Here is a 17,478-nt window from a genome sequence, read left to right on the forward strand (position 1 = left end):
AGTGATGTTATAGCTAAACTGTATATGATCAGTTTGGTTTGTTTACATGCTACTTCTGCTTACACGCTGATGTTGCTTAAGAGCAGCTTCAAAAGGCGTCTTCGACGACGGTATTCTATAAAAATGAAGATCATCTTTTTTTGTATTCCTCTTCTGACATCCAACGGCACAACAAGACATTTTTTCCTTATTCCGTGGATGTCGCCTGTTTTCATCGACTTTTTTGCACTGTTTTTCTGCCACCAAAATGTGCGTGCAACTGCAGTGACATAACCGTGACGTCTACTTCAAAATGGTCTACACTACTGGTCAAAATTTTGAAACATTTCACTGAAATGTTTCTCATGATCTTATAAATCTTTTGATCTGAAGGCGTATGCTTAAATGTTTGAAATTAGTTTTGTAGACAAAAATATAATTGTGCCACCATATCAATTTATTTCATTATAAAATTTAATTTAATTTAAAAAAAAAAAGTTTTTGAAATTGATGACTTGGACCAAATAATAAATAAAATCAGCCAATAAGTGCCCAACATAGATGGGAACTCCTTCAATACTGTTTAAAAAGCATCCCAGGGTGATACCTCAAGAAATTGGTTGAGAAAATGTCAAAAGTACATGTCTGCAAATTCTAGGCAAAGGGTGACTACTTTGAAGATGCTAAAATATAACACAGTTTGATTTAATTTGAATTTGAATTTTATTTAATCACAACATAATTCCCATAGTTCCATTTATGTTATTCTATAGTTCCCTATCTGTCACTCATTTGAGGTTGTGTCGATGTAGTGACACTAGGGGTCACCCTTGGGAGCCCCAAACACCTCTGATCTTTGAGAAAAGGCCAATGGGAATTGGCGAGTGGAATTTGCATGCCACTCCCCCGGACATACAGGTATAAAGAGAGCTGGCTTGCAACCACTCATTCAGATTTTCTCTTCGGAGCCGAGCGGTTGTGTTCAGCGAGCTGAACAGTGTTGCCAACTTAGCGACTTTGTTGCTAGATTTAGCGACTTTTCGACCTCTTTAGCGACTTTTATTCAAAAAAGCACCTAGCGACAAATCTAGTGACTTTTTGGACAAACCTTAGCTACCTTCCATAGAAGAAAGTCGTCAGTACTGCCCCGCAAGCGCGTGGTCTTGCTTTCCTGCCCGGACTCGGAGGCACACCTCTCTCTGCGTCTACTCTGTTCAGTGAGACTGACAAAGAGAGATGTGAGCAGGCGAGAAGACGGAGCAGCACAATCAGCTGACCGCACGGCAGCTGACATAGACGTGAATAAGCTGCGCATGTGCAAACAGCGTTGTCAAGGACCAATCATGAATCTGTATTGTTTTTTGTTTTTTGTAATCATGCACATAGATTTTTTTGTAAATATGCACATAGTGGTTTGTTATGGCTGAGCGCTGTGTGAGAGAAAAGATAAGTTTCTGTCACTTCTAACTTTCTCTCTGAGTGATTGATAGATATTGGGAATTAATAGGGTATTACAGTATGTACAGTAAGCACAGAGAAGCAAACACATGTAAAGGGCAGACACTATGCAAAATTCAAATGAGACGCGATGACGTCACAAATATGCTAATTAGCGTATGACGTCATCTAGTGACATTTAGTGACTTTTCGAGCAGGCTTTAGCTACTTTCCATTGAAACTAGTTGGCAACACTGGAGCTGAATCCTCTGCCGTTCCATTCACCTCGAAAAGCTGTTGGATTTATGGCGCATTACAGTGGCTTCTCCCCCTCTTGCACCGGTGGAGTGCAGGGAACGCCCCTGGGCGCTTCAGCAGCTAAAAGAGTATATTCTTCCTACTGAAAGAGTATATTTTCCTTTCTAAAAGAGTGGCATTAACGGAGAGTGTCTTTTTAAAGATGCCTTTCCGTTTGTGTGTATTTCCTGGTTGCGGTCATTACCTCTCCGCTTCCGATGGCCACAATCACAGTCTTACGTGCTTGGGCGCTGCCCACGTTTAGACAGCATTCGTGGACGGGTCATGTTCTCACTACGAGAGCGTGACCATGGCAACGTTGCGGTCGTGGTTTTTTCCTTCCTTAGAGGAAAAAGCCACCCCAGCAGCTCCCCGCCTCGGTCCTTCTACCTACGGGTTTGAGGCACTGGGGGCGATTTGGGGACCCCAATGGGGAGCCACTCCGCCGGGTAACTCCCCACGGACCTCCCATTCCCCAGTATGCTCCTTTGCCCCTCTGGGATGAAACTGCTAGCTCCTCTCGGGGCAAGTTCGCGATCTCGTTTCGGCACTCACGAAGTGGATGAGCTCTCGATTGCAGCATCGGAGAGCGGGCTGACGCCGAGGACACGACCGGGCTCCCACCTTTGGTTGCGGTCGCCCAGTCGCAGGCTGATGCACAGCTGGCAGCCATGCTTACCCGGGCAGCTGCGTGTGTCGGGCTGGAGTGGAATCCTCCACCCCCCCGAACCCTCGAAGCTTGACGATTGGTTCCTGGGCCCGGAGCACCGCGCACGGCCGTGCCTCGCCTCGGTCCCTTTCTTCCCAGAGGTGCATGAGGAGCTCACGAAGTTGCGGCAGGCACCTTTCACTGCCCGGACCCGGCCTCTGAGCTCCTCTGCTCTCACTACCCTCCATGGTGGGGCTGCCAGGGGGTACTCAGCGATTCCCCAGGTGGATAAGGCGGTTGTGGTGCACCTGTGCCCCGAGAGAGTCATTATTGTTGTAGCAGAAATTCAGGGGCAAAGTCTTATTTTGGCTAATATTTATGCACCTGCTGTTGATGATCAGGGCTCTTTTTATAGATCCTGAAGGGATGTTGCATGCCGCTGGCACCCCTCATGATATAATATTGGGAGGAGACTTTAATCTTTTGATGGACTCGGTCCTTGATCATAGTGAAGCAAAAGTGCGCAAGCCCCCTAGAGCAACAGTGACGCTTCACAGGATGTGTAAAAATCTTGGTCTTAAAGATATTTGGAGGCTCTTGAACCCATCTGGTAGGGACTATTTTTCATCAGTTCATTAGATTTACTCTAGAATAGATTTTTTTTTTCTAAGTCCCTCATTTCATCTGTTATTGATTGCTCAATTGGAAACATTTTAGTCTCAGATCACACCCTGTTGAGTTTAGAGGTGTTGCCACATATGGAGAAAAGGAAATCATATAACTGGCGCCTTAATGTATCCCTTTCGCAAAATCCTGAATTCCAACAAAGGTTAAAGGCTGAAATCACTTAAGGGAGGCACTTAAGGTGGTTCTTAGGGGCCGGATCATACAGTACAGTATGCCTCATTCACCAAAAAATCCAAAGCACGAGAACTTGTGGAGTTGGAAGGGAATGTTAAAAGTGCCGAGGCAGAGCTGATGTGCAGAATGTTGTCTGATGGCCTCAGAGAATTGACCCGATTGGAAAAGTTTTTCGAGCGATGTGGGCAGGTAGGCTTCATTACATCTGTCTATGATTGGGAAGGTTAATGTTATTAAAATGAATTGTATTCCAAAATTCAACTACCTGCTACAGTCTCTCCCTATAGATGTCCCCCTTTCTTATTTCAAGCAATTTGATAGCATAGCGAAGTCCTTCATTTGGAATGATAAATGTCCCAGATTACATTTCAGTAATTTGCATAGGCCAACTAACAAAGGTTGGCTAGGCTTACACAAGATTTTTTTTTTATAATTATGCATTCGGTCTCAGACATTTGGCTCATTGGTTGCTTCCAACTGAGAGAGCCCCTCCCTGGTTTTGACTTGAACAGGAAGTTCTTGTCCCTATTTTGCCATTGCAAAGCCTTTCTATCAAACTAATCTGAGAAGTTAAGTTACACCCCGTTATCTTGCATTTGTACTTGGTATCTTAGTGTTTAATTTGGACATTTATTTAAATGTTGCCTCTAGCATATGGCTGAACCCAAAATTATGTATTAATAAGTCCCCTTTCTGCTGGTCAGAGTGGATTGTGAGGGAGGTTAATACTCTCGGTGACCTATATGAGAGTGGAGTGTTGAGATCCTTTGAAAATTTGGTTCAACATTTTGGGATTCCTAGATCTCAGTTCTTTAGGTATTTACAGCTGCGCCACCTGCTCTGTACAATTTTTGGGAGTAGCATACACCCCCCTAAAGCGGCAGATACTCTGGGAGTGGTGATTACTGCTTTTGGAAAAGGTCATGAGGCATCAGTGTATTACTCCCTGCTAATTCAGAGTCTGGGGGACGGAGCTTCAACTTCTCTCAAGAGATTATGGGAGAAAGATTTTAACTTGGTATTGGAGGAGGGAGTGTGGGTTAGGATTATAAAAAATGTCAAGTCTGCATCTAGAGATGCAGGGGTGCGCCTTATACAATTCAAGATTTTACATCGATTTTATTGGACCCCCGCTAGATTGTATAGGCTTGGTCTTAAATACACACCCACCTGCTGGTGGTGCCAATCAGAAGATGGAGACACAACCCATGTTTTTGGTGGTGTGTTAAGATCCAAGAATATTGGTTGAAGGTTCAGAGTTTTGTTTGTGACGTATTGGGCACTCAAATTTCATTTTGCCCCAGACTTTGTATTTAGGCGATGGGGCGGTCATCAATATAGGGAATAAACACATAAAAAATTGGGTTCTAACCAGTGTTATGATCACCAGACAAGTTGTTTTAAGGGGATGGAAGTCAGCTGGAGAGCTCCCATTTCAGGAGTGGTACACAGAGATGGGGAGGGTGGTGGCTCTCCAGGAAGCATCATCTAGAAGACTGGGGAACTTGGATGCATTTGTTGGGAAATGGGAACTATTTTGTGTTCTTGGAGGGCTCTCGGGGAGGGGCAGTGGAGAGAGAGGTATTGTTATAAATGTGTGTGATTATTATTATTTATTAATTTTATTTATTTATTTTGTATAAACTCATATGTGACCACAGGAATGTTTGTTGCGGGTCAGGGTGGGGTTGGGGATTGGGAGGGGGAGGGGTAGTGGTGGGGGTTAAATGTTGATTCTGTGTATATATGTTTTGCTTTTCTTTGTTTATGAATCAATAAAATAAATGTTAATCACAAAAAATAAAAATAAAAATGTAAGTGACTCATGATAGTTTACTCCTATTGACTTAAGGTCATTTTTGACCAGGGATCTTCAGGTATGGGACACGAAAAAATGGACATGGAAAAAAGTTTCAATTGCAGGGCTGGGATAGAGAGAAATCTTTAATAACAACAGAGTGGGAAAAAACATTAAATACAAAATGCCAAAAGTGATTGAAATAAATGTAAAAGAAAAAAAAAGTTAATTATAATTCAAATTAAATGACTGTTAATATTCAATATATATATATATATATATATATATATATATATATATATATATATATATATATGTGTGTGTGTGTGTGTGTGTGTGTGTGTGTGTGTGTGTGTGTGTGTGTGTTGACGATGGACGATGGACCATTGAATTATTGAAAAATAATGCACACCCGAGGTGGTAATGATGTCACGACACACAGCTGATCATTTTTCAACAATTCAATGGGCCGGAGTCAATTATTCTGCTTATACCATGGTTACCACACCTTAAGACACCGTTCAGAGTTTTATCTCAAGACATTTTCTGGTTTTCGTCCCTAAAACACTCTTCTGAGTGGAACTATTTTCTTCCACCATGGATTCAGTGTCTTACTTTTAATACAGTCTGAGCCTTCGTAGCTAATTCAAAAACGGTGAGACAGCAGGCTCAAATCACGGCAGCGGCATCTAGCAGTGGCACTTCCGGTGTCATGCTCAGAAGCCACTGACTTTACGGCATGTGCCGATGTTTGTGGCTGGGTGCCACTGAATTTAAACGGCATCTGCCACTGTTTATGGATGATGGCAGTGAATTTACGAGACAGACGCCGCTGTTTATGAATGATGCCAGTGAATTTACGAGACAGATGCCACTGCTTATGAATGATGCCAGTTAATTTACGAGGCAGATGCCGCTGTATATGAATGATGCAACTGAATTTACGAGGCAGATGCCGCTGTTTATTATGCCACTGAATTTACAAGGCAGATGCCGCTGTTTATGTATGATGGCAGTGAATTTACGAGACAGACGCCGCTGTTTATGAATGATGCCAGTGAATTTACGAGACAGATGCCACTGCTTATGAATGATGCCAGTTAATTTACGAGGCAGATGCCGCTGTATATGAATGATGCAACTGAATTTACGAGGCAGATGCCGCTGTTTATTATGCCACTGAATTTACAAGGCAGATGCCGCTGTTTATGTATGATACCACTGAATTTACACGGCATCTGCCGCTGTTTATGAATGATGCCACTGAATTTACGAGGCAGATGCCGCTGTTTGTGAATGATGCCACTGAATTTACACGGCATCTGCCGCTGTTTATGAATGATGCCACTGAATTTACGAGGCAGATGCCGCTGTTTATGAATGATGCCACTGAATTTACGAGGCATCTGCCGCTGTTTATGAATGATGCCACTGAATTTACGAGGCAGATGCCGCTGTATATGTATGATACCAATTAATTTACACGGCATCTGCCGCTGTTTATGTATGATGCCACTGAATTTACGAGGCAGATGCCGCTGTTTGTGAATGATGCCACTGAATTTACACGGCATCTGCTGCTGTTTATGAACGATGCCACTGAATTTACAAGGCAGATGCCGCTGTTTATGTATGATACCACTGAAATTACACGGCATCTGCCGCTGTTTATGAATGATGCCACTGAATTTACAAGGCAGATGCCGCTGTTTATGTATGATACCACTGAATTTACACGGCATCTGCCGCTGTTTATGTATGATGCCACTGAATTTACACGGCATCTGCCGCTGTTTATGTATGATGCCACTGAATTTACACGGCATCTGCCGCTGTTTATGAATGATGCCACTGAATTTACACGGCATCTGCCGCTGTTTATGTATGATGCCACTGAATTTACACGGCATCTGCCGCTGTTTATGTATGATGCCACTGAATTTACACGGCATCTGCCGCTGTTTATGAATGATGCCACTGAATTTACACGGCATCTGCCGCTGTTTATGAATGATGCCACTGAATTTACATGGCATCTGCCGCTGTTTATGAATGATGCCACTGAATTTACGAGGCAGATGCCGCTGTTTATGAATGATGCCACTTAATTTACACGGCATCTGCCGTTGTTTATGAATGATGCCACTGAATTTACGAGGCAGATGCCGCTGTTTGTGAATGATGCCACTGAATTTACAAGGCAGATGCCGCTGTTTATGTATGATACCACTGAATTTACACGGCATCTGCCGCTGTTTATGAATGATGCCACTGAATTTACGAGGCATCTGCCGCTGTTTATGAATGATGCCACTGAATTTACACGGCATCTGCCGCTGTTTATGAATGATGCCACTGAATTTACAAGGCAGATGCCGCTGTTTATGTATGATACCACTGAATTTACACGGCATCTGCCGCTGTTTATGTATGATGCCACTGAATTTACATGGCATCTGCCGCTGTTTATGAATGATGCCACTGAATTTACACGGCATCTGCCGCTGTTTATGAATGATGCCACTGAATTTACACGGCATCTGCCGCTGTTTATGAATGATGCCACTGAATTTACAAGGCAGATGCCGCTGTTTATGTATGATACCACTGAATTTACACAGCATCTGCCGCTGTTTATGTATGATGCCACTGAATTTACATGGCATCTGCCGCTGTTTATGTATGATGCCACTGAATTTATGAGGCAGATGCCGCTGTTTATGAATGATGCCACTTAATTTACACGGCATCTGCCGTTGTTTATGAATGATGCCACTGAATTTACGAGGCAGATGCCGCTGTTTGTGAATGATGCCACTTAATTTACACGGCATCTGCCGTTGTTTATGAATGATGCCACTGAATTTACGAGGCAGATGCCGCTGTTTGTGAATGATGCCACTGAATTTACGCGGCATCTGCCACTGTTTATGAATGATGCCACTGAATTTACATGGCATCTGCCGCTGTTTATGAATGATGCCACTGAATTTACGAGGCAGATGCCGCTGTTTATGAATGATGCCACTGAATTTACGAGGCATCTGCCGCTGTTTATGAATGATGCCACTGAATTTACGAGGCAGATGCCGCTGTATATGTATGATACCACTGAATTTACACGGCATCTGCCGCTGTTTATGAATGATGCCACTGAATTTACACGGCATCTGCCGCTGTTTATGAATGATGCCACTGAATTTACAAGGCAGATGCCGCTGTTTATGTATGATACCACTGAATTTACATGGCATCTGCCGCTGTTTATGTATGATGCCACTGAATTTACATGGCATCTGCCGCTGTTTATGTATGATGCCACTGAATTTACGAGGCAGATGCCGCTGTTTATGAATGATGCCACTTAATTTACACGGCATCTGCCGTTGTTTATGAATGATGCCACTGAATTTACGAGGCAGATGCCGCTGTTTGTGAATGATGCCACTGAATTTACGCGGCATCTGCCACTGTTTATGAATGATGCCACTGAATTTACACGGCATCTGCCGCTGTTTATGAATGATGCCACTGAATTTATGAGGCAGATGCCGCTGTTTATGAATGATGCCACTGAATTTACGAGGCATCTGCCGCTGTTTATGAATGATGCCACTGAATTTACGAGGCAGATGCCGCTGTTTATGTATGATACCACTGAATTTACACGGCATCTGCCGCTGTTTATGAATGATGCCACTGAATTTACGAGGCAGATGCCGCTGTATATGTATGATACCACTGAATTTACATGGCATCTGCCGCTGTTTATGTATGATGCCACTGAATTTACATGGCATCTGCCGCTGTTTATGAATGATGCCACTGAATTTACGAGGCAGATGCCGCTGTTTATGAATGATGCCACTTAATTTACGAGGCAGATGCCGCTGTTTATGTATGATACCACTGAATTTACATGGCATCTGCCGCTGTTTATGAATGATGCCACTGAATTTACAAGGCAGATGCCGCTGTTTATGTATGATACCACTGAATTTACACGGCATCTGCCGCTGTTTATGTATGATGCCACTGAATTTACATGGCATCTGCCGCTGTTTATGAATGATGCCACTGAATTTACGAGGCAGATGCCGCTGTTTATGAATGATGCCACTTAATTTACGAGGCAGATGCCGCTGTTTATGTATGATACCACTGAATTTACATGGCATCTGCCGCTGTTTATGTATGATGCCACTGAATTTACACGGCATCTGCCGCTGTTTATGAATGATGCCACTGAATTTACGAGGCAGATGCCGCTGTTTATGTATGATACCACTGAATTTACATGGCATCTGCCGCTGTTTATGTATGATGCCACTGAATTTACACGGCATCTGCCGCTGTTTATGAATGATGCCACTGAATTTACATGGCATCTGCCGCTGTTTATGAATGATGCCACTGAATTTACGAGGCAGATGCCGCTGTTTGTGAATGATGCCACTGAATTTACACGGCATCTGCCGCTGTTTATGTATGATGCCACTGAATTTACAAGGCAGATGCCGCTGTTTATGTATGATACCACTGAACTTACACGGCATCTGCCGCTGTTTATGAATGATGCCACTGAATTTACGAGGCAGATGCCGCTGTTTATGTTTGATACGACTGAATTTACATGGCATCTGCCGCTGTTTATGAATGATGCCACTTAATTTACACGGCAGATGCCGCTGTTTATGTATGATGCCACTGAATTTACACGGCATCTGCCGCTGTTTATGAATGATGCCACTGAATTTACGAGGCAGATGCCGCTGTTTATGTATGATACCACTGAATTACACGGCATCTGCCGCTGTTTATGTATGATGCCACTGAATTTACGAGGCAGACGCCGCTGTATATGAATGATGCCACTGAATTTACACGGCATCTGCCGCTGTTTCTGTATGATGCCACTGAATTTAAGAGGCAGATGCTGCTGTATATGAATGATGCCACTGAATTTACGAGGCAGATGCCGCTGTTTATGTATGATACCACTGAATTTACAAGGCAGATGCCGCTGTTTATGTATGATACCACTGAATTTACATGGCTTCTGCCACTGTTAATGTATGTTGCTACTGAATTTACACGGCATCTGCCGCTGTTTATGTATGATGCCACTGAAATTACGAGGCAGATGCCGCTGTATATGAATGATGACTCTGAATTTACATGGCATCTGCCGCTGTTTATGTATGATGCCACTGAATTTACGAGGCAGATGCCGCTGTTTATGAATGATGACACTGAATTTACGAAGCATATTAAAAAGGCCTTTTTCTATTGGCATACTTAGTATTATTTTATAAGAATTTTTTATTGCTATTATTTACAGGATGAGGTTCCTACATGCAGGTACAAAATATTACAAACATCTTCATTACCACAACCATTCGAGGAGAGCTACTTTTTTTTCCAAGAATATTTGTCCTAAAGTGTGATTTACTGTTCATAGGTTACATTATGATTCAAATGCATTCAAAATTCAGTTATGTGTTTCAATAATGTTTTCTATGACCACATAAAGCACTACCCTTAGGTGCAATGCACAACTTGCAAAGACTGGTTGCATTTTCAGTGTGCGGGTGTGGAGGGCGATTTGACTTCGAAGGATTTCTTTTGTGGATGCAACCTTATCCTAGATTTGTAAGAATAATCTCATACATGTCAGACCCATGGCTGCCTTTGAAATCAAGTTATAATTGTTATAGTTGTGTTTTGTGTTATATCAGTAAAATTATCAACAATTATTTGGTAATTTATGGTGTATGTGATATGTAAAATGTACAGATTTAGGTGAAATTTAGGCAATGCTTTTGTTTTAAACAGAGATGACATCCTGGAATCTGTTAAAACGGAAGACATTCTGACAGATGAAGAGATAAAGGTAATAAGCTATACATTTCTTCCAATGAGCAGTACAAGTTTTGTCACCTAGATGACATAAACTAATTAAACATACTGTTCATGCTGGTTAAAAACTGAATACACATCTAAATATACATCTACAATCACAAGATTTGGAAAGAAACCTGCAGAGTGGGCATTTTCTCTCAAACAGAATGTATCTGTGGAAACACACAGGGTTTGATCCAGCCCTTCGAAAACATTACAGTGAACATTTCACTTTATTTAATGAGATAAAGGTATGTGGAATATTCTTTTTTGTGATATTTGTACACAACTCTTGGTCTTTAAAAGATTTCAAACAATGGTATGTGACAAATGTCTTGAAATCTGGATTTTTTAAAATGATATACCATATCACAATTCATATGTTTAGCATATTAAGTAATTATCTTTGTATCCCCAAATTTACCTATAAACGAATATACTGTAAGTTTTTGGTAGGAAGCTTTTTTGGGCAAGGGAATGCTTGTGGACAGGAAAAATGACAAGACTTACCATATGCATTACATTAAGGCAGAGGAGGGGGAAAAGGAGAAATAGATGGATAAAATGTCATCTTACCAGTTCACACTTTGCCCATATATCACAGCTTTAAGCCATGTATTGTTAATGTTCTCTCTCAGGATGGTATATAAAACAGTTTTGCATGTTTCTTTTTAACTTGTTACCGCAGACAGAAGACATTATACAGCGACTGGAAAAATCCTGTCAGGCCCCGGGACTGTAGCTGAGTAGCAGCTATTTATTACAGATGTCCTTTTGCCTGAGGTAAGCTAATGGGAAGAAACAATTAGCACAAGAATTTCATTTACAGCAAAGAAATTGATAAGCGAGTAATGGCATTGAGACCCCTAAGAGCTACGAGTGTCAGTACTTTAGAGTATTTGGATAACACCATTTAGGATCACTTAAAACTTAACATCCATTTGTTGGATTCCAAACTGCAGTACTTCAGTAAAAGTATCAATTTAAGTGAAAACATAAGACCGAAACCTTTAATGTGGTTAAAGTTGTACATTTTTCACATTATTATTAATACTGTATTTATTTATTTTGTTGGTTTTGATTCAGTGGTTGCAAAGCAACAGCAACATGTGCTGATGCCAGGCAGAATCTGTGCTTCTGAAGAGCAAATATTACAAGGAAAAGAAAAGGTACAGGCCATTGTACCTATTGTATGTACAACATCATTAAATCCATTCTACCAGTCGGGACATAAATTATTTTTCAGGTCAGGTTGACATCATTGTAATGACATAATGTGGCCCTGGTACTCTTTTTTTCCAGTGCTGCAGAGATCAGAACAGCTGACTCAGAAAGCACAGAAGAGGTAAGACATTCAACAGTACCAGGTTCCCCGCGACCCAGTAAGGATAAGCGGTACAGAAAATGGATGGATGGATATTAAAGCAGTAAATATATTGAAGCCAGACACACATGCTGGTACATACAGTAATTTGAGCCCACTTGACTTGCTCAAGAGAGACATCTGATGGCGGAGGCAGATAGCCCATATAATGCTATTAATTATGTATTTATTTTGCAAAAGACAATGTAGTTTTTAAAAGTAGAAACCTCGAATCATTGAACTAGTCAGCGACAGCTGTTGCAAACAGTGGCATCATTCATATACAGTTGCATCTGCCTCGTAAATTCACTGGCATCATCCATAAACAGCGGCAGATGCCGTAAAGTCAGCGGCATCTATGAAATGCCACTGCTAGCCGCTGCCGCAATTTGAGCCTGCCCTTACTGCACAATAAGGGACTATCCTACTGATTTTATGAATGGTTACATTTTTTTTCAAAATGAGCAGGTGGTAATACAGAAAGGATGTTTGTTTAGCTACATTTTGTTACTCAATAGCCTATTAAGACTTTGTTTTTTTTTAAGCTAATTTTATTCAGTTGGATCAGTTCATTTCAATAGATTATCAATGCAGTATTCCCAGTGATGAGAGAATAACGTCTGTGATACGTTAATTTTAAGAACACACTGTAAGGGACTATTAGCAATTATGATAAAAAATATTAGGCCTAACAGTAGTATTTTGATTGTATCATACCTATAATACAATATGATCATATTAAAAAGGCCTTTTTCTGTTGGCATACTTAGTATTATTTTATAAGAAATTTTTATTGCTATTATTTACAAGATGAGGTTCCTACATGCAGGTACAAAATATTACAAACATCTTCATTACCACAACCAATTCGATGAGAGCTACTTTTTTTGCCAAGAATATTTGTCCTAAAATTTGATTTGCTGTTCATAGGTTACATTATGATTCAAATGCATTCAAAATTCACCAGAATGCAGGAAGTATCTCTGATATTCACATTTTCTTGGGAAAGAGTTAAAAAAAAAAAAGTACAAATATACAGCTATAAAAGCTAAGCCCACTGTACATGTGCTTCTGTACATCAGTTAATATTCTGCCTGTGGTTTGAGCCTTATTGTGATGACTGTCAGCCACTGACAAAGGACAATGCTGCCACTGACCTAATAATAAATAGAAAGTGAAAATAAATGGACAGTGAAAGTATAAAAACATTAAAAGAAAATATTAACATTTGAAACCATTAAGTAATAACATTTTGGAAAAATTGTACTGAAATTTCTTTATACATTGTGAATAATGTTTATTACGGTTTATGCAAAAGGAGATTGTATTAAAGAGTTAGAGTACAAAAATGCAGAAGGTGGGTTTGCATTGGTCTGATGTGTTGTCACTGTGATCAGCAAGTCTGTGGATCCAAGCGCTCTACAAGAAACATATTTTGGCAGCATATCAATTATAAATCCTGGGGGAAAGTAAAGACAGATATTAAGATCTTAAAATAGGCTATATACTCAGAATAACTGGAAGCCAAAGCAATAACCTAATACAGACATGGTGTGTGCTCTTTTTCCTGTTTTATCCTAACTGTAATACACATAACAGCAAGGCCTAAAGCCTCTGACACCTTGTCATTTTGCACTCTTTATCTAATGTACCTGTAGATGGTGTTGCAGGTTGTGGCCCTAGACCTGCTGGTTTTGTGCTGATCAGGGTTTGAAAAAAATAATAATAATAATGACAAGGTTGAAAAAGTGAAGGGAAACATCCATTTGTTGGATTCCAACAAATGTTCGCATAAATGTGGATCCCCTAATATGATAATGTTTTAAACACTGAGAAGTAATAGCATTTCAAAGACAGTAATATAACACTGCATATTTTATTAAAAAGATATCAGCCTATTCATAGAATGCACAATTTATTGGCAGCTGCCCCAAACAGAGGCAGGTCAGTGGCAGCATTGTCCTTTGTCAGTGGCTGACAGTCATCACAATAAGGCTCAAACCACAGGCAGAATATTAACTGATGTACAGAAGCACAAGTACAGTGGGCTTAGCTTTTATAGTTGTTTTAAGAAAATGTATCAGAGATACTTCCTGCAGTCTGGTGAATTTTGAATGCATTTGAATCATAATGTAACCTATGAACAGCAAATAAAATTTTAGGACAAATATTCTTGGCAAAAAAAGTAGCTCTCATCGAATTGGTTGTGGTAATGAAGATGTTTGTAATATTTTGTACCTGCATGTAGGAACCTCATCCTGTAAATAATAGCAATAAAAATTTCTTATAAAATAATACTAAGTATGCCAATAGAAAAAGGCCTTTTTAATATGATCATATTGTATTATAGGTATGATACAATCAAAAAACTACTGTTAGGCCTAATATTTTTTATCATAATTGCTAATAGTCCCTTACAGTGTGTTCTTAAAATTAACGTATCACAGACGTTATTCTCTCATCACTGGGAATACTGCATTGATAATCTATTGAAATGAACTGATCCAACTGAATAAAATTTGCTTCAAAGCAAACAAAGTCTTAATAGGCTATTGAGTAACAAAATGTAGCTAAACAAACATCCTTTCTGTTTTACCACCTGCTCATTTTGAAAAAAATGTTAACCATTCATAAAATCAGTAGGATAGTCCCTTATTGTGAGCAAAGATGTTTCTGTTATGGACATGAATTGGTTAAAAGGACAGTGGCCAGAGGTGAACGACCCTTTAAATAGTCCAAGAGAAGATGCCGTTTAAATTCAGTGGCATCATTCATAAACAGCGGCAGATGCCGTTTAAATTCAGTGGCACCAGCCACAAACAGCAGCACATGCCGTAAAGTCAGCGGCATCTGAGCATGACACCGGAAGTGCCGCTGCTAGATGCGCTGCCACGATTTGAGCCTGCTGTCTCTCCTTTTCTGTGTGTGTGTGTGTGTGTGTGTGTTTGTGTGTGTTTGTGTTAGTGATGTCCAGTTCGTGAATGAATCGTTCTTTTGAACCGGTTCTTTTTAGTGAATTAATTGAACTAGTTCACCAAATCGGACTGAATCGTTTGAAACAGTTCGCATCTCGAGTCAACACTGATCCATAAGTTACTCTATCTTAACCTGTCTCTCGGATGTGTCTGACACTCAAAATTGAAATTAGCTGATAACTGGGAATAATATGATCCTAGAACTGGTCATATCTGCTTTTGCCAACTCTTTTTTGCAATTAACCGCTCCAACTAGTTCACAAATCGGACTGAATGCTCGGGTCGCAACAGTTCTCAAGTCAATAGTACAATGAGTCATTCATAACAGATCTCGAGTCAACAGTACTCTGAACTGAGAATCGCCTCTTTCGGAGGTGTCCGACATACTGAAAACCGATGAGCTGCTGACACTGAACATGATTAAGGGGCGAAATGTATGTTTCAGATGTATTGCTGAACAACAGAGAGTGTAACAAATAAAACATACTGGAAATATGTTTATGACTTGATTGTATTACCATTTTATCAATGTATGAAGATGATCCAGTATTTGAGTCAACAATGCATTGAGTCGATCACAGCAGTTCACAAGTCAACAGTTCACTGATCCGCGGACAGCAGCCCTTGAGTCAACAGTACATTGAGTCGATCGCAGCAGTTCACGAGTTAACAGTATACTGATCTGAGGACAGCAGCTCTTGAGTCAACAGTACATTGAGTCGATCACAGCAGTTCACGAGTCAACAGTACACTGATCCGAGGACAGCAGCTCTTGAGTCAACAGTACATTGAGTCGTTCGCAGCAGTTCACGAGTCAACAGTATACTGATCCGAGGACAGCAGCTCGAGTCAACAGTACATTGAGTTGATCACAGCAGTTTGCGAGTCACCAGTACACTGAACTGAGAATCGCCCCTGTCGGACATAATACTGAGAACTGCTGATCAGTGAGCAGCTGATGAGCATGCGTGAACCGAGGACTTGAATGAGGGGGCGAAACGTTTCAGTCGAGAGATGTAAACAAATTTTACTATTGAGTATTGTGCATGCAGATTATATCTGAAGTTGTGATGAGCTGGATCATGGTTTCTGTAAAAAGGGTGAGTTGATTAAGACTAGTTTAATCACTTTTTATGCTTTAAACGTGTAGAACATCCACTTTGTATATCAGTGTCAGTATTGGGTGCTTTATGTGCAAAACTTTAATGTAGGGTGTATTGTAAGATCACTGAATGAAACACTGATGGCAATAAACACTCTTTTTATTATAACTTAATTAAATAAAATGTTACATTCAGCAAAATGCCCTTACATATGGCTTTATTGAATGTGTTTGAGTGTGTATCTTACGACACTGGCATATTAGCAACATATATAGGGACGTCATTACGTGATGACGTAAATGAACTGGTGAATCGTTTTTTTTTAACCAGTTCATTGAAACGAACTGTCCGAAAGAACCGGTTCGTGGAAAAGAATCGGACTTCCCATCACTAGTTATTTATTCACTAGTGTGTGTGTGTGTGTGTGTGTGTGTGTGTGTGTGTGTGTGTGTGTGTGTGTGTGTGTGTGTGTGAAACGGGTTCGGGTTCGGGTTGGGATTGGGATTGGGATTGGGGTTGGGGTTGGGGTTGGGCCGGGGTAGCGCGGTGCTTTCTACTATAGCTATGTGATTAGGGCGAAATACATTGAAACATTAAAAGTTATTTCGGTTAATATAAATTGTTGTATTGATCAAGTCGTGGGGGTGCAGCTCTATTTGTTGTTCGCGACTCGAGTCTTAGTGTGTGTGTGTGTGTGTGTGTGCGCGCGCGCTCTCGCGCGTGCGTGTGTGTAAGTGCGGGGGAGACGAGGGAGCGCGAGGGCTCTTTTTAACTGAAATTGTAATAAATGTAGGATATTTTAGACATTGTTTTACGTTCTTAACCGATTTACTTTAACCAATGTCTTTGTTTTAACTGGTTATTTTGTTGTGGCCTATTTGTAATTTGGCATTAATATGGTGCTGCATGATCAATGATAATGATGATGTGCAAAAAACACAAAAACAAAAAAAAAAAACAAAAAAACCACACAATATATATATATATATTGTCCAAATACTGCAAAATGACTGAGCACCACAATTCAAATATTACAAATTCTACAATATTATGATACAGAATCTGAAGAGTTGTTTTATATTGCTTTCTTGAACTACCACCCTGTAAATAGTTAG

Source organism: Myxocyprinus asiaticus, chromosome 13, assembly GCF_019703515.2.
Source record: "Myxocyprinus asiaticus isolate MX2 ecotype Aquarium Trade chromosome 13, UBuf_Myxa_2, whole genome shotgun sequence".
NCBI classification, from domain to species: Eukaryota; Metazoa; Chordata; class Actinopteri; order Cypriniformes; family Catostomidae; genus Myxocyprinus; species Myxocyprinus asiaticus.